We start from the raw sequence: 19,214 nt of genomic DNA on the forward strand, positions 1-19,214 counted from the left end.
TAGTAGCTACACAAGGACGTCACTACTGTAAAGAATGAGTGAAGGCCAAAACAGCAGATGGGCATGTTAGAAAGTAATTAGCACAATTATTTTTGACAATGCCACACCAATTTCTTCGGTCTGGACCAACAATGGGGACCAGAACACGTCTATTATCAAACACACAGCTGGGTACTACCATGCCAAGTGTTGCTGCCCTTTGTTGTCTTCCTGTGGTACTATACCATGACCTGATATCACGATGGCTGTCTGTTATGAGGTCATAGAAAGAAGGACAACTTCCCTTCTGTACTGCATGATGTTGAGAATGTAATGTGGGAAATGTCTTTTGTTAAGCCACATATTTGTCTGGCACCCTAATACTGATTGCGCTCAAATCTTTGATGACTCCTAAACAAATGTAGACAATATCTAAAATGCTTCTAAACATTTACTTTATCTGATGTTCAGGTCTAAACTGCTTAAACAAATAACATAGTGATGCTCCCCTCAAAGTTATATAATGTCATAAAATGGTTCACCTTGTTCTCAGATTGTGTGGTCAGTGTCAGTGGGGTAATGAGCACCACTTACTTAATGGTCACATCAAAGCATTTCTGCAAACAATAGGCAGAACCTTATATATCGTCTCTGCCTGACAAGGTGAACACATGAAGGACTTTGGTAGACGTCATGTAACGTTTGCATGTGTGAGAGAATGACTGTTGTACCGATACAAAGTAATTGTGTACACAAAAATGGACCTTATTGTCATAGGGTGAAAACCAGCACCACATCCACTGCACTGAATCTCTATGTTGTGAGCGTGATTAACAACTCTGTGACTCACATTCTCAATGTGTGTGACACATTGACGCCCACAATAATGTAGCATGTTTGAGTACAACTCTGTGACCTAAGTGTACTTTCCATCATTGAAGTTCATAATTTACTATATATAAAATGTGTATGATGACATAAACTAAAACCTAAATATGATAGGAGAAGAATGCTTGACAACATATCATGAACAGTAATTCAGGACTATACCACTTACTTACTGTATTCTTATGCTTTTGTGAAGATGATGTCAGTCCTCAAAATAATCTATCTAATGATGATCAACATGTAGCAAATGTGTAACTCTCTTTACCATCAATCGACAAGGCCAAATTATAAATACTGCTCAATGATTTAGAAGATGAAACTAACATATTCCAAAGTCACACAGATGTTCGCACGCAGACTACAGCAGAAATGAACTAACTTACTAATGGTTCTTCAACAACACACAGTCAGACATCTGCTGCATACACCTTACAAATTATTGTCCTAGTTTATGTGACATAAGCTAGGACAATAATTTGTAAGGTGTATGCAGCAGATCGAAGAAGAGAGATGTGTAAAAGAAGGCCTTGAAACACTTCTTGGGGATATGATGGAGGATACAGATTGCTTGAAGCCTACAATGTCCATTCCAGAAAGAAATAGAATGATTGTACTTCTTTTTGCTTCCCTGATGCTTCCCTGATGGACATGCATGCTGACTTAATAAAACTTGTGGTATCCAAACAGGATGTAAATTTATCTACTGGTACTTCTTCTTTAGCAATTAACACACAAAGCAGTGTGACACTGTTAGTTGGAAATGACCCTTTCTGAAGAGTCACCCGCAAACATTTTGCCTTCCTCCTCCCCATTTTGCTTAATTTGTTTGTGTTCGCTTTAGAACTCTGGGCACTTTTCCACTGCTAACCAGTGCTAAATTGCATGTGCTCTTGGCTTTAAGCATAGTAATATTAACTTAGCTACAATTGATATGTTTAATTTACATATAAGTCCCTAGTAAAGTGGATTACATGAGCCCAAGACCTGTAAATTAGATGCTACTTGTGGGCCTGCAGCACTGCTTGTGCTACCCACTCATGTATCCCTTTAATCATGTCTCTGGCCTGCCAGTGCAGAGCCTGTGAGTGCAGTTTACACTGCCATTTTAACCTTGCAAAATAAACGTTTTGCCAGGTCCAAACCTTCCTTTTTAATTCATATATGTCACCCAGAGGTTAGGCCATGGACAGCCCGGAGGGCAGGGTACAATGTATTTAAAAAAGCAGGGCATGTACTTTTAAGTTTTACATGCACTGGTAGTAGGGTGGGCCTGCCATCACCCAGAAGAGGCTGGGCTGCCCTACCCCCTCTTTGGCCCTGTGTCTACCCTTTTGTCAGGTGAGCTCTGCCATACTACTGTTGTGGTGCACCTTCCACAAGCCTGCTAACTTTTTAAGTTAACTAAATTTGGGGTTATTGGGAGCCTTATATGATGAAGGGGAAACTGCAGAGGGAAAAAGACATTGCCCCTAAGCAAAACAATGTACCACTCTTGACTCTTCCTTGGCTCGTGTGGGAGGGGTAATTACAAAAGAAATTGACCTGGCAGAGTGGCAACTATCTTTGAATGCAGGGGAGGGCCCTAATACTTTTCCATATGCCCTAGAAGTCCAAACAGCCCTCAACCGCTAGACAAGCCCTGCTGATTTTCCTGTGAAGCTGGCTAATCCTCCCAGCACGTCCCCTTTGGGATCAGGAGAACCTGACCGCGAATGCTTCACCTTTACCTGCAATTTAAACAACAGTGTCTGTGCACCTTCAGCCAGGAGAAATCTTCAGTTAAAACGATCTGGGAATGCTAAGCTTAACATCCCGAGTCATTGGGCCCTGAGGATCATCAGGATGACTTGGCATTTCTTAATCCAGGCTAGGATGGTATTTTGGATAGGCTCAAAGATGTTTTCACAGAATGTGTCGCACCATTGCTGGAGAGAAAATATAAACTAGAGACTGATGTTTCTGAATTGACCAAGTATTGCACTACCATTAATACTAACATTGATTCTCTTTCTCCCTTAGGTTCTACCAACTAAGCTCTTAGTAGCCTTCCTGACACCCAAGTTGGCCTGGGTAGGCATCTGGGTCCGTATACTCTCTCTGCCTCTAGTCTCTCTCCTCCTGACATGATTATTCGACAATCACACCTACCACCTTTGGAGGCGGCTGCACCCCTTCCACATAGTGGGGAGCATCCACACAGCTCTTTGGGTGGTTATCGTGGTGGTGAGCCTGATAGGGACCACGAAAGTACCTTTCGTCTGATAAAAGCCTACATAGTCTCAATCTGCCGCTTGCTAGCTGCCCTTGTGTAGTAATTATGACTGGGGTCCATCAACTTAACCGTAATGCCATGTAATCAATGCCCTAGCTGAAATATAAAGCGTGCCACTGGCTGTGTCGGAATTCAGGCTTAAATATAAAAGAATACTGTGACAAACTTTTTGTGAGGAGTATGGGGTGGGTTGGCCCTGCTGCCAAAAGCCTGAAAGGGGATTGCGTGGATATCAGTTGCAAGTCACCAACCTTGACAAGGCATTTGATCCCCAACACTGATATACAGCACTCACAGGATAAAGACATAAATATTTTCCGGTTTGATTGCCACCCCGCTGCCTGCAGACACTGGGGAATACACCAATGCCTATAGCAAACAGATTTCTCCCTCTGTCAGGTCTGGATTCTAATAACCTACTCATGGGCATCTTGTCTACACCACCCAACCCTAAGCTAGTAATCCACAATTTCCATCACATCCTGTTGATACCCCGCCACCCATCCATCAGGAACCAACAATGAGGTTCCTTTGCTGGTGGATTGCAGGCATTGAAACCAAGCTCTTGGGTCCTGAGTGGCTTATATTCGTTACCTAATTCGATGTAATAATGTTACAGGAAACTTGGGCCCTAGAAATGGTGACTTGTGATGACTGTGAATGCTTTTCTATTGCAGTTTATTTACTTATTTTAAGGTTTTATATAGTGCTAGCTAGACCCAAAAGTATCAGAGCGCTTTACAGCGTGGCAAGCCAAGCAATAATCATTGGTTCAAGGTTACATACAATAATAAAATAAGGGAAGGGAACATTAGCAGAGGAGCACACAATAATATATACAAAGAACCATTGTAGGTACAGGAAGGATGGAATTACTGAAATGAGGCCATAACAAATGACAATTGAGGGACTAATAAAGTGCTGTATCATGAGGTATCCAAGCACTGTACAGACTAAAGAGCAAGGATTATAACCATAGGTTCAAGATTAAATAAAATAAGATTAGGGAAGTTAATTTACAAAGGAGCACACATTTACTGTATACATGGAAACAATGATCAGGCTATGGAAAATGGAAAATTACTGAAATTAGCATTCCGGGATTCTGGAGAGTAGGACTTCACAAACAATAAAGGTGTACACACGGAAAGAAAGGCCAACAGATTAGCCGAGGTATGAACAGATCACAGGAGCCTAATAGAAATCAGGTTCAGTATGATTCATGGGCTCCAGCATGTGTTGAGGCGATGGTGTTTCAAGTCTCTTTTGAAGCCAGGATAGGAGGGGTTGCAGAGAATGTCCCTTGGGAGGGAGTTCAAGATGCTGGGAGTCTCACCTGAAAAAGAGCGAGTCTGAGTGGATTTGCTTTTTAGTTTCAGAGGTAGGTGGAGAAGAGCAGTTGAGCTTCTCAAAGGTCTGGCACTTCCTGCTCTTGTAAGTTTGTACTCTAAATAGACAGGGGACTGAGAGTAAAGTGCTTTGTGTTTGAAGCAGGCAGTCTTGTAGCTGCACCTTCCTTCGATGGGAAGCCATTTTAGGGACTTGAGTGCAGGTGAGATGTGTTCGTACCGTTTGTAGTCTGTTATAAGCCAGGTTGCCGTGGTGAGTACTGATCTGAGGGGAGTGAGGTGAGTTTTTGGGGTATTGGTGAGTATAGCATTCCAGTTGTCCAGTTTAGAGAGGACCAGCAATTGAACGACCCCTTTGAAATTTTCTGATAGGATGAACAATTTGATTTTTCTGAGATGTTTAAGTGTGTAGAGTGCTTCTTTGGCTGAATTATTGATATGGTCCTTCAGTGACAAATCTTTGTCCAGGGTGAATCCTAGGGATTTAGCTGAGTCAGATAGAGTGAGGTCTTTGAGGTCAGATATCGAGCCTTGGATTGGGAGGTGGTTACTTTGAGGGAGAATAGAATGATTTCCATTTTGTTGGTTTTCAGTTTTAGATGGTTGGAGTAGAACCCGGATTGAATCTTACTCAGTGTGATGTTAAAATAAAGGATGTTGCTGTGAGATTTTGTAGTAGAGTTGCATGTCATCTGTGCAGAGGTGATAATTGGTCCCTGCTTGTTTCAGAATGATAGTAAGGTGTTCCATGAAGAGGTTGAAGAGAGAGGGGGAGAGAAGTGAGCCCTGGGGGACACCAAGAGAGACCGGAGTGGGGTTAGAGAGGCAAGATTTAATTTTGATGTGTTGTCTTCAATGTGGGAGGTGAGACGTGAATCATTTTAGGACTGTGCCATTGAAACCAGAGCATGTCTTCAGAGATTCTAGTAAGGCTGAGCAGTTGACTGTATCGAGTGCCGCTGAGAGTTCCAGTAGCATGAGAAGGTAGACATCTCCATCCTCCAAGGAACAATGTATGTCATCTGCAATGTTGAGCATGGCAGTTTCTGTGCTGTAGCCTTTCCTGAAACCAGATCGGAAGGAGTGAAGTAGGTTGTATTCATCTATGTGTCTGTCGAGTTGTTGTAAAGCACATTTCTCCATGATTTTCAATAGGAACTGGAGGTGAGAGATAGGTCGGAGGTTGTTTGGGTCATTAGGGTATGCCTTGTTTTTTTTTTTAAAGTATTTTTATTAAACAACAAACAGTTCCAGTCAGATACACATCGTACATTGGGTCATGATATGATATACACATTACACCGTGTGAGGGGGCACTGCTGTATGCAACCCAGTAAAACCTAGATATCCTGAGCAGTTCAGCATAATACCCCAAAATTCATTTTGTGCACTCATATCTTCCTCCCTCTGGTCCAATACTTTCCTAAGCTCTGTATTTCTCCCAGGGGCACCACATATTTTCCCACTTCTTAGGGCAGCCTCTGCTCTCATACACCATTTTCTCTGGCAGGCGACACCAGTCTATGTCTGTCTTCTAGTCTGATAATTTGGGAGGCATATGTGCACCCCAAAGCTGTACAATGTGGCGTTTAGCGACCCCAGCAGCTAGCATTAGCCAGATTTTTGCAAGTGCTGGCCATCTGTCTTCCCCGGTGATGTCCAGTAAAAGCCAGAATGCCTTCAGTTGTATGTGTATACCCAACACCCTGGTCATCACTACAGCCACCCTTGACCAATATCGCTGTATCACTGGACATTCCCAGAGAATGTAGAAGAACGTGCCGGGTAAACCACAGCCCCTAACACGTTAGTCTGAATCCACCTGCCCGACCTTATGCAGAAGTGTGCAGGAGCAGTATGTTCTGTGCAAAATTCATAACTGGAATTTGGCCCATATTGCAATTTCTCTGGGGCTCTGCGTAGCCTCCTGTCAGTCATCATCCTCCAACATATCAATGTCCTCTTCCCAGTGAAGGGGGTGAGGTGAGCTTTCGGGGTACCGGTGAGTATAGCTGTCCAGTTGTCCCATTTAGAGAGGACCAGCGATTGAACGACCCATTTGAAATTGTCTGATAGGATGAAAGATTTGATTTTTCTGAGGTGTTTAAGTGTGTAGAGCGCTTCTTTGGCTGAGTTATTGATATGGTCCTTCGGAATTGGGGTTTTTGTCTCCAAGTTCTTTCAGCTAGTCTGACTTGTCTTCTTTTGTTATTGAAATCTGTGTTAAACCATGATTTAGATGGGATTGTTCTTTGTTGTTTTAGTTTGAGTGGTGCAACTTGATCGAGAACTTCAGTTATCGCCTTGTTGAAGTGGGTAGGGAGTTCATTTGCGTTTTGGGAGTGTGGGAGATGTTGAAGTTGTACACAGATTTTTGACTCAAGTTAATTTTCGGGGACTTGTTTGTTAATTAAGAACGAGGGAGGTTTGACAGTGGTCTTGATGTTGAAGAGAATGAGATGGTGGTCAGACCAGACAATGGGAACAATGTCCTGAATGGAGACAAGTTAATTGCTAGAAATGAAAGCATCAAGAGTAGCGCCTTTGATGTGGGTTGGTTTGTTGCAAAGATGCTTAAGTCATTCATCTCAAGACGGTTAAAGAGGTGCCTCACTGTGTGGTCTTCTGTATTGTTGCAATTAATTTTGTAATCTCTCAGAAACACATCCTTTGGGTTGGAAAGGGAGAACTGAGTGAGTAGGTCTGTTAGCTCTTCAGCGAAGAGTGGGCGATCACCAGGCGGGTGGTAGTTAGTATGCAGTTCTATAGGTGGGGAGCCTTTGTCATTAGGTTCAATGCCAAGGTATTCAAAGGTATTCAAAGGTCGAGTAGCCAGCATTCTTTAGAATGGAGAGTTGGATTACTGTGTTGTGGATTATGGCTAGACCTCCCCCTGTTCTATTAGGCCTGTCCTGTCTAATGATGGAGCATTCAGGCGGAGGTAATTAGGTCAAGAATGGCCGTTGAGTGGTCATTGATCCAAGGTTGTGTAAGGAAAGCGATGTCAATTCCCTCACTGAGTATGGTTTCGGCTATCTCATTAGCGTTTTTTGCTGCTGATAGATTTAAGAGTCTGGATGGTATATTGCGCTGGAGGTCTGGGTGAGTAAGGAATTGTATGGGTTCTATTTAGGCCCACTATTACTGGGACGGAGAGGAGGGGAAGTCCTTTGTCATCTGGATTTTTGGGAGGTAGGAATTACTGAGAGCATTTGATTCCAGAGCGAAGAGAGGGCAGTATGCATGGTAAAGTCTGTGAGCCCACCTGCAATGGGGAACTGTAGGCCAATGGGGGCATTGAGAGTCGTTCGGAAAACTTGAAGGTGGAGTGTTGTAAGTGTAAGTGCAGGCCAGGGTGTTTTGGTTTAAGAGATCCTGTCTAAGATGCACTAATTCTGTTGCAAGAGAGTTGAGTTTCTGCTCCATTCGGTTCAGAATCTGTGCAAGAGAATTGGAGGAGCTTCCCACTATGATGGTGGGGGAGACGCAGTGAGGTCTATATTAGAGGGAGAGGGAAACACCACATTAAAGGGATCGTCCTTGTCATTAGGACTAAGATTCTTGATAGTCTAAGTGTGATGCCTTAGGACAACCTTGTGAAGGAGGGGAGTGTCAGAAGATTGATTACTCGATGATATTGTCAGGATAGGAGCCTCATCGCAAAGATTGCAGTGGGCTTCATTAGTATCAGGGTGATTGAACATGGAGGTGCGAACATGAGGTGACTGTCTAGAAGGTACTTGCATAAGGAGAGTGTTGGAGGGGGACTATGTTGTTGGTTGTGTCCGGTGGAGCACGAGCGTTGGTGAGTGTAGGAGAATATGCATTCAATTCTGAGTAGGGGCCAGGGTGCTCTAAGCCAATGTGGAAGTCAAAGTCCAAGGCCCTGTGATAGTCCCTCGTCAGCGTGAGCATTGAAGGGGTACCGCTAGGATGGGGGGCATCAGTTCTAGGATTTGTGGAGGCAGGAATATGAGAGGGGCCCAAGATTCTATGCAAGGTATGCCTATTAGAAGGTTTGCCCACTAGAGGGGGGGCCTGTAAGAAGTCATTGTGGAGTCCAGGGAGGGGTCTGATAAAGATGGAGGATTTATAGGAGGGAGAAGATGGGACTGTTCAGAGAGGATGAGTTGTGTAACGGGGGAGAGAGGTGATTGGGTTGTGAGGTCCAGTTTTGTGATTGAGGAGGCCAAAATCCTAAAATGTCTATCGAAGATGTTCAAGTGAGGGTCAGAGGCTTGTATGAGTATATTACCAGTCCAATAGATGATATATCAATTTCCCCATTAAAAGAAGGGGAGGAGGATGTCGACAGTTTTATTCCATAAAGATTTTTGATTCTTTTAATGACTGGAAGGCAGAGAAGAAAGATGTTTTCCCATTTAGTTGGACATTTGGAATAAAACATATGGTCTGTTTCCTTTGTGGCATTATTCGAGCTATGGTAGGTGTCTGATATTAGAGTTTCCGGGTGGTGTTTCAGTAATGAATGTTTTTCTTTTCACAAGGATTAGCGAGACAGCGAAGAAGAGGAGGAGGGCAGCCCGGGGACGCCGCAGTACAGGTAAGTGGTTCTAAATTAATTTTTTGTTAATGTTTAATTACTTTTTATAATGGGGTGGAGGCGGGGCCAGCCAAATCCGCTCCGCTGCGGAGTGTGCAGGGATTTGCCTTCTCCTTGTTCTCCGCGAAATACGGAGAAGGTTAATCTCCGCACACTCCGCGAGCTGAGTGGAGTTCTCCGCCTGGGGTTGGTCAGATCGAGGCTCCGTTTTTAGTGCTGTCTATTCTTGAGGCCTGGTCACTTTCCTGTCTCTGGTTCTTGAACCTGACACTGGGCAGAGCTTTTAAAGCTAAACTGGGTCTGAATTCCACAGTTTGTAATCCTTTTTTGGCTGATGACTCTTTCTTTTGCAACGCAGCATCCTATTCAAGGTAGAGGAATTAATATAGTACCCTGGGGCGTGTAGGTGTGTGCAATGGTATGGATCTGGGAGGAAACAGTCTTGGTCAAAAACCCACCTTTGTAGGCTGGGGTATGGGGTCAATCACTGATTGTGTGTTCTTTACTAGGTTCCTTGAAGATATTCTAACCCCAGGGAAGGTGCAAATGACCTTCAATAGTGATCACAATCCAATTGAGGTTGGGATGGTACTAGCTATCAGCTATACCCATGCTGCTACCCCGGTATTATTAATTTATTCACAAAGGATAAGGGCCTCAGGGTCATATGGCTCTATATGCCGGTCCTCACATTCTTAAATGCCCTAGTTGATTCAAACATGGACTTTACCGCGGGCTTTTGCTAACATTTGCATTGCCCTCTACAACTGTTCTCGATTCCTCCGGTCACCTGAATGCCTTCATTAGAACCATTACGTTGGAATTGTCTAGGCCATGTAGGGCCATCGAATCGGGTTGGTTTGACAATGCATGTAGGGTGACTAGCAAGCAGATCCCTGAGGCAGTCAATGCTAGGACGCATTACCAGAAAAATATCACAGTGGCTAGAGTGGTCTACAAGAAAGCAAACCCGGATAAGAAACTAACCCTTAAGCAGGCAAAATGGGAATACCAGGTATCTACCTGTAAAGTTGAGTATGCCAGGGGTTTCTGGGCAATCGTCAAGGAGAAGAAGTTTTGTATGGCTGCTCCCAATTGCATAGGTCTGACCAGTACCCCTGACCAATGAGTGACACACTATAAAAAGATCTATGCACTTGGAAATGCTGAGGCTTCGGGAGAGTCAGCGGAGTTCTCATTATTTCCACTGGGTGTCTGCTTCAACATTGATGAAGGGAAATCAGAAAAATTAGCCAGCCCTTCCATTAAACCAGTCCAGATAAAGTTACCATGGACTTTTATAAGGTGGAGATCTCCATTTGGGCCCCCTCCTAACAAATGCCCTAAATGCTGCTGTTCAGGTCAACATTCCCTCATCCTGGAAATCTACAGTCATATTGCCAGTTTTTGAGAAGGGGAACAAGCAGGACCTCAGCTGCTATTGAACCATCTCCTTATTAGATTCAGTGGTCAAAGTGGTGGGGCATTTAATTTTGCAACATATCAAACATTGGTCCCAAATCAATAATATTAGTTGTCCGGTCCAGTACAGTTTTAGGGAAGGTTGGGGCACTCCGGAACAGTGTCTCAATCTAAAACTTCTTATTGTGAAATGTGTTGTTGCTAAGCAGGGGGTCATTTTTTAGCATTTATGTCCCAGAGCAGTGCCTTTGACCAGGTGAATAGTTCAAAGCTCTGGAGAAACCTAGCGATATAGGTTTACCTTAGCCATTTATTTATTTGCTCAGAGCCCTTCAGACTGATGAGAATGCTTTAGTCAGGTATGGCATGGGAAGGGAACATGTAGATTCCTCTAACCTCCTGCAGAGGGTCAGGCAAGGCTTTGTTTAAATGCCCATTTTGTTTTTGCTTTACATTAACAGACAGAATTCCTTTTTAACAGCAAATGGTAGTGATCTGCCCCCAAAAAATCCATTCTTGTACCATCCCTGCTATATGCTGATGATGCTATCTCACAAGGCCAATGGTCTTAAGAGACCTATTGACCTTTTTGTTAACTTGATGGATGAACTAGAACTGGATACTAACTTTTCGAAAAACACTCTATTTGGTACGTGGTAAGCAGCCCTTGTAAACCAGACCCATTATCATCAACAGGAAGGTGATCTCTAAGGTGGGTGCCTTCCTATATTTGGGGGTTACCTTTCAACAACAGAATAATTGGATCCATTGTCTCGCTAATCGTTGTACCCGTTTCATCCAAACATGTGGAGCCTCTTTAGATTTGCTTCCATGGAGAGTGATAAGGCTATCCTACCGCTGCAAGTCTATAGATTTATATGTATCCCGTTGCAGCTATATGGAGCTGCTATTTGGAAGTACCAGAATTGTGGGAGTATCTAGCAAGAGGAGAATTGATTTTGTAGGAAAATTTTGTTTCTGGGCCTTAATAGTTCCACCAACTTTGTCCATGACATATTTAGTCTGGATTATGCTGAAGACCATGCAAAACTTGATCCATTGCTTCTGTAGATTGCCGTGTGGTCAAGGGAGCATACTGCTTTTAATGGGAATGTGATCGAAGATTGCCTTGGGTGTAATTTTGGCCACCAGATCCTGTGGCTTAAATATATCAGGTCTTTGGCCTCGTCTTTGGGTCAACCAGAACTCTTCTCTAGTCTCCTCTTGTTAAAAAAGGCAACAAGAGGTTAATCAGGGACCTGTTTCTTAGCCATGCAAAGTAGATCAGAAAAAACATGGCTTTGGTGAAACCATCTTTGAGATCACATTTGCTCCTGAAAACTAATGCTGGCCGAAACCTGATCCTTTCTTTTGTCAATCACCTTTGGGAGAGATATCTATTCACCAAGTTCTGTTTTTGACCCATACGTCCTCTTGTTTGCTTTCCTCTAGGCCAATTTGACCCGGAGACAAAACCAGCATGCCCATGAGATGGTTACTCACAGTGGAGCATTTGGTCTTATTTTGCAAGTACTATGAACCCCCACATCTCAAATACCTATTTTGAAGTCCAGGAGCTTTTATTGGTATAGACCGGCGTTTCTGTATTTGCAGCTGTTAATCACTCATACGGTGTCTTTTGCTGTTTCCTCCTTTTTAAAAAGTGTCCTGTACTGGAGAAAATTCATGAATTCTTAATATGTGGCAGTATCTTTTAATCAAGGGCTGATTCGTTTCTATGATGCATAAAGGTTTTTATTTATTTTAATCTTGGACCTGCAAAGTTTAAGCCTAGTTTCTATTCATATGATCTTCTGTTGGTTTTTTGTTTTTATTGTGTGTTTTATATTGTATGCGAATATCTTTTATAATTATGATTGTGCCACCACTTAAGTATCCCATTAAACATGTCTCAGGCCTGCCATTAGAAAGCCTGTGTGTGCAGTTGTAAAATGCCTTGTTACACTCTTGCCAGGCTCAAACCTTCCCTTTAATACAGGTAAATCACCCCTAAGGTAGGCCCTGGACAGCCCAAGGGCACATTGAAGTATGTGGAAAAAATAGGACTTGTTCCTTAAGTTGTATATGTCCTGCAAGAGAAAAACTATTGAATTTGGTGTTCACTATTGCAAAGCCTAACTCTCCCACATGATAACATTGGGATTACCTTATTACATTTTTTAAGTGTAATTCCCAATTGGGAAAACTTAGACTCTTCCATTTTTGGTGTCTCTGGACTCACAATTTAAAATCACAACTTATGATGAAGTTGGATTTAAAGTTTTAATTCTGAAAATGTGACATTTCGAAAGTTGACATTTTTTTTTACTTTAGCCATTTGGTGCCTTCTGCCTGTCTCTGTATACAGATCTGGGGTGGATGACAGCTGGGCTATATGCATTCCCTCTAGACAGCTGGCGTAAACAACAAGGACCCCCTGCTAGACAACTGGATTTGTTATACAGGGAAAATAGACAATGTAATAATAGCAAACAGTTAGATAACGTAGCCAGGGAGAAACAACATGTAGGAAGCACAGCAACCAATTAAAAAGTACAAAATTGAATTTATTTGTAAGTATACATATTTAAGGTAAAAACATTTTAAACTCAAAAAACATAAACACAAAAACAAATTAAGAAACCAATTAATTAAATGCAAATAGATTATCTTTCTAACACAGTTACACAAAAATTCATAAAACAGTGGCAGACAGAAATAGTCATCCGACGCGCGTTTCGGCGTTTTAACGAGAACACCTTCCTCAGGAGCCACATTAAAATCTGAAAGACATATGTAAAATAAATTAAAAACACACAGGGGAGTATTTCTCACTCCTATCATTGATATACTAATACATGTGCATAAAACTATGCTTAAGGCTGTGCTTACCAAACAATTCTTCCCTACTTATGTAGCTAATAAATATAGCTGCACAAGGAACAAACTAAATATTTTATATTTGAGCAGTGTCATATTATTGGGGCAGATCTATCTATGATTGTGAGCATTGGTAGTTCATTGTGTTAACTAATTTGAATGGGGGTCATTAATTCAGGTGTTGCTCTGCCCCAATAATATGACACTGCTCAAATATAAAATATTTAGTTTGTTCCTTGTGCAGCTATATTTATTAGCTACATAAGTAGGGAAGAATTGTTTGGTAAGCACAGCCTTAAGCATAGTTTTATGCACATGTATTAGTATATCATTCAATGATAGGAGTGAGAAATACTCCCCTGTGTGTTTTTAATTTATTTTACATATGTCTTTCAGATTTTGATGTGGCTCCTGAGGAAGGCGTTCTCGTTAAAACGCCGAAACGCGCGTCGGATGACTATTTCTGTCTGCCACTGTTTTATGAATTTTTGTGTAACTGTGTTAGAAAGATAATCTATTTGCATTTAATTAATTGGTTTCTTAATTTGTTTTTGTGTTTATGTTTTTTGAGTTTAAAATGTTTTTACCTTAAATATGTATACTTACAAATAAATTCAATTTTGTACTTTTTAATTGGTTGCTGTGCTTCCTACATGTTGTTTCTCCCTGGCTACGTTATCTAACTGTTTGCTATTATTACCTTGTTCCCTCTAGACAGCTACACCCAATGAGAGCTTATGTGTGACTTGTTGGGCCTTAATGGGAAATTAACTGGCTTAATGGTGAAGTGGATCCAATCATTTCCTCTGACCTGAATGGGTTGTGCCTTGTCCAAACACAATAGGGCTTGACAACCCTGCATTGTCACTCCAGCAAGCTTGGGGCCAGGACAGGGGAGGTAGGGCATCTGTGCACTTCAAAGGAATGTCTCTAGAACCTTCTCGACATGTCAACGGCACACCTGTATATAAAAGAAGGAAATCAGTAACAACCACTTCACTATGCTCCTGCACCTAGACTATGCCATCTGCGAGACTGCCATTTGATATCACACCTGTCTTAAGAACCTTGATAGTGGGTGTAAGGTGCTCTGCCCTCTGTGGTCCTGATCAGAACTGCCACAGATCCTCTAAAGTAATACTGCACAGAATGTGCACCAGGATTTAAGGTATTGTGTTCAGTGGGCCTAAGTGGGTCCCTCTATCCGGACCACACCCCTTCATGGTCCTGTCTGAACTCTTGACTTTGTCCCAGTCTGGTGCATCCCGATAACCACAGTTGGCACTTGTATTTATGTGCGTTTTTCATGTAAATCATTGAAATTGCATGTCAGGATCTTCTAATTCGATTTTTGTCACGTTGCTCTTGTTTTATTTATAAAACTAGTCTCTATTTGTCTAAACTGGTATGGAGTCTATTTGTGGTGTTTTTACTAGGTTACTCTTTGATATGTTGCACAAATACTTTAAACATTGCCACTTAAGTTTAGCCTGCCTGCTCTGTGCAAAGCTGCCAGGGGGTGAGCACAGACTGATTTATGGTGAGTCTCTGATGAATATGTGATGTTACAACGCGTTCAAAATGATCGTGGTATGTAACATCGCAGGTTTTACAACACAAATTTGTGCCTGGACGCCTCAGGGCAGCTGCAGCGCTCTACAAATCCCATTTTCATTTCATTTCAAATGTGCGCTGGAGGCCATGGACATAGGAGTAGTAAGATTTACTATTTCAACATTAGTCTACATACAGTAGGGAAGGTGTTGGAATACTAAATCTTACTATTCCTTAGGTTATAGCGCCCTCCAGTTGAATTCGATGTAACGCTTGTGTTGTAATGCCAGCGTTTTAAATACATCGAAGTGTAATCACCGCGATGTAAAGGATGTTTCCCGTCTCTGACTTACCCTGAGTAGACTGTGGTTCCTGCTTGGACAGGATGTATACGCCTGCCAACCAGAAACCCAATTTCAAACACATTGAAATACATTTTGACATCAATAACAGGTCTCAGTGAGGACTTCATGTATTTGCTAACACAAAATTCATAAATGTTGCCAATTCAAGGAAAAGTAGCTGAAGTACTTGAGCACATCGCTGCTGCACATGAGGCGCCGAAGGCTAATCTCAACATACAACAAAGGTTTTGTAGTGCTTAATATTATACTATCCAGGGCATTGAATAAATCAAAAAAGCAATGTAAGGATTCGTCTGAAGAAGAAGCAACCCCCTCTCGAAATGTGAGATCTACCAAAAAGTTGTCATTAATACAATTCAATTGCCTATAAACTTTTGACAACAAAATGACATTATAATAATGTTTTGGGTGAATCTTGTAGCACAAGTAAACTTATGTAAAGGTTTATAGTAGTTACAATACTAAATATAGTTCTGAACTTTATGTTTACCATAGATACTCAGCTTAGTGCTTACAAATGTAGTTAACAAATCTACAGGAAAAGCATGTGCTAATAAATGAGATCAAAAAAAAAATGTGAATGAACAAAATGAAGTTGTGATTTGGTGAATTGAGCTTGTGTCCGCAATAGGGAATACCTATTTATAACTCCATTAGCCTATGCATCATGACCATTAAAACATTTAGTCAGATCTAACTCACTTACTTAGCACTAAGATTACTTGAAGCATATACGGTGGAAAACCAAACCCAACATATCTATGTGTATCAACCATGTGCATTACAACATAGATTTCTCAGTTACAAAAACATGTGGGTGCCTGCATAATGCAAGAACTTATCTCCGAACAGGCCACCTTCAAAACACATGGCTCACAATGTGACAGTCAGTCATGGCACCCCCACCCTTTCCTTATCCATGGATTTGCTCAATGACACCCTCCAACAGTGGCCATAATTTCTCCATAGGCCCACTTTTCCATGCATTGATTAAATTTCTAAGCAACAGTCATTGCAGGGTAGGGTGTTTGAGTTCTTCCAATCCAAAACAAATTATACCTAGAAAATGAATCATATGTTTGTAAAGCAGTCAATAGGAAAACTAGTGTAACACAATGTGGATTAGGCCTCATATGTCATTCATATTGGTATGTTGTATATTTTTAGAATCCTAGGTATCAAAAAGCACAAACTATGTACCAGAATTGTAAACAGTGTGTGTGCATCACAAAAGTGATGAAAAGTGACACAATATGTCTATAACATTTACATTCTAGCACAAACCATGTTTTGGCCTGAGAAGAATTAACCCCAAGTAGCACCAAGCACTGCTTTGTGTTGCTTAGCGGCAAAGGGGCATAACATGTTTGGTACATGAGCATTCACATGCAGCCACCCATGCTCTTTGGTGCAAAACACTATCAACCAAAAAATTCAGAGCCTGCCACTTTTGTTAACTATCCCTATATGAAGACTATCCATGGGGGCAGCTCCCCCCCAAAGATCTAAATGTTTTACATAGCCATATGCCCTTGGATCCTGAGGCTCTTCTAAGACAAATATCATTAAATTGAAACTCTTCTGAGTCAATTGTGTAGACTTCACTACAGGGGATCAACAGTAGGAGTGTCAAGGTCAAATTACGTCGTCCCTTACCTTGGGCTGGACCAGGATTCCCTTGGACGACGTAGAAGATTCGCAGAGACGCAAGGGACCAACTTCCCAAAAATCTAACTACAAACTCACTGAACTTAAAATTACAGCTAGAATTGAATTAGACTTTAGGGAGGAGGGCCGGTACTGGACGTCGAGGAGAGGATGGGATGTTTGCTGTCGACCTGCGAAACAACAAGTAGTATGGACGTTAATATTATCTAGCCTTCCTCTATGAATTTCTTAAAAGACCTTCTTGGAACTGTAAACCACCTCTAATCTGTTCTACAAGTCTCCTACCTGCGTACAGCGTTGTTTTGTCTTGGTCCAGTATTTCTTTTCTTGTGTGGATGAGAGTCGTCAGAAGTGCATAGAAGTGTTCTTGTTTCAGAGGGGTGAGTAACAGGTATATCTGTAAATAATACAAAAGATTTCACTTAGCACCCCTCTTTCAGTTTAATTCTAAAAGAAGATTCGTCCTCTTCTTAAAACGTACTTGTGAATATCTCTTTTCCCATCTTGATTAGGTTTTCTACCTTCTACTTTGTGTCCAAAACCTGTTGACTACACAAAGAAGAAAACATACAACTTCCTACACAGACTCCTTGAGAATAAGAGAGAAACCTTATAACACCTTACAATGCTCTCTTGTAGTGTTCAGATTTCTGCATTAAATTCAACACCTTGCAATATTCTCTTGCAGAGTTCAATTACTTCAGCATAACATCAAATAACATGAGTTTTTAAACAATAGTCTTTTCAATAAACATGTGTCTTCAGTTTCTTTCCGCTTTTTTGTAAATTGTAAAAGTAAGATTTTGCTTTCCAGGTCTTTCTTGCGATGGGCACCGAATTTAGGACTAAAACAAACAGTACTTATCTTATTTAGTGAAATGTTATCCAGGACTGGAGTCAGGAAATCTGTAACAGAAGAGGATGTCTCTCCGACGATGGATGCTGGGCCCCAGGAAGAACTAGGATGACGAGGCCTCCAACCGAGATGCTCAGAAGGCAGGAATCTGTAGGCAAAGCAAGTTCCTGAAGCCTGGGTGCGGTTTAAATAGGGAACCGCGCCCAGGAAAATAGTGCGAGCAAACAGCCGGGGACCGCATCCAAAGGTAACAATGCGCGCAAAGCAGCCGTGCGTTTAAAGTTCTTGAAACGACTTTGGATGCTCTAGGCTGCTGCGCGAAGGAACACCGATCAGTCAGTAGAGCATGATCTTGGGGCAGCAAATAGTAACATATCAGCATGCATTGGCTACAATTACCAAACTCTATCATAAGCATGTATCAAACACGGAATTAGCAAATGTAAAATATCACCGAATACACAATACTTAAAAACGGTCGTGCAGGTGCACGGGAAAGGGGTGGGATTTTTAAGTGTACAATGATTACTTCTCCTCTTTAGATAGGAGAATCATGACAGTACTCCCCTCTCAAGATCCCCCCTAAAACTGGTGAGATAGGTTTAGGTTTCCCAGGAAATCTAGTGTGAAATGTTCTTACTACCTTAGGTGCATTCTTCAAATTTTCCAAAGGTTCCCATGACCTTTCTTCAGGACCGTAACCTTTCCAATCCACTAGATAGAAAAGTTTTCCACAAACCCTTTTTGAGTCTAAAATTGCTCTAACTTCAAATTCTGGGTGACCTTCTATGAAGATAGAGGGTGGAGGTTGAACAAAACGAGTTCGAGGATGGAAAGGTTTCAGGAGGGACACATGAAACACTGGATGAATTTGATATTTCGAGGGAAGAATCAATTTGACACTAACTGGATTTATTACCTTTTCTATAGTAAAAGGACCAATAAATCTAGGATTGAATTTTCGATTTCCCTTTAGTTTTAGATTTTTGGTACTCAACCAAACCTTTTCTCCGGGTAAGTACTCAGGTTTTTTAGATCTATGTTTATCTGCAAATCTTTTTTGACTTTCCTTAGCCTGGGCCAGATGGAATTTTGCTTGTTCCTGTATAGAAGGCAAATTAGAAATGTAGTCTGAAATAGCTGGAACCGTAATTTTGGTCTCCAAATCATTAGGGAAATTTTTGGGATGATAACCAAAATTACAGAAGAATGGAGACATCCCTATGGAGGAATGTTCCACATTGTTATAGGCAAATTCCAATTGACTCAGTAAATCGGACCACTCCTCATCTACATCCTTTAACATACATCGAATAAACTGTTCAATAGTCTGGTTGGTACGTTCAGTTAGACCATCAGTTTGAGGGTGATAACTAGATGATAACTTGATTTCCATCTTCAATAGAGAACTCAATCC

This window comes from Lissotriton vulgaris, chromosome 9 (assembly GCF_964263255.1).
Source record: "Lissotriton vulgaris chromosome 9, aLisVul1.2, whole genome shotgun sequence".
Lineage (NCBI taxonomy): Eukaryota > Metazoa > Chordata > Amphibia > Caudata > Salamandridae > Lissotriton > Lissotriton vulgaris.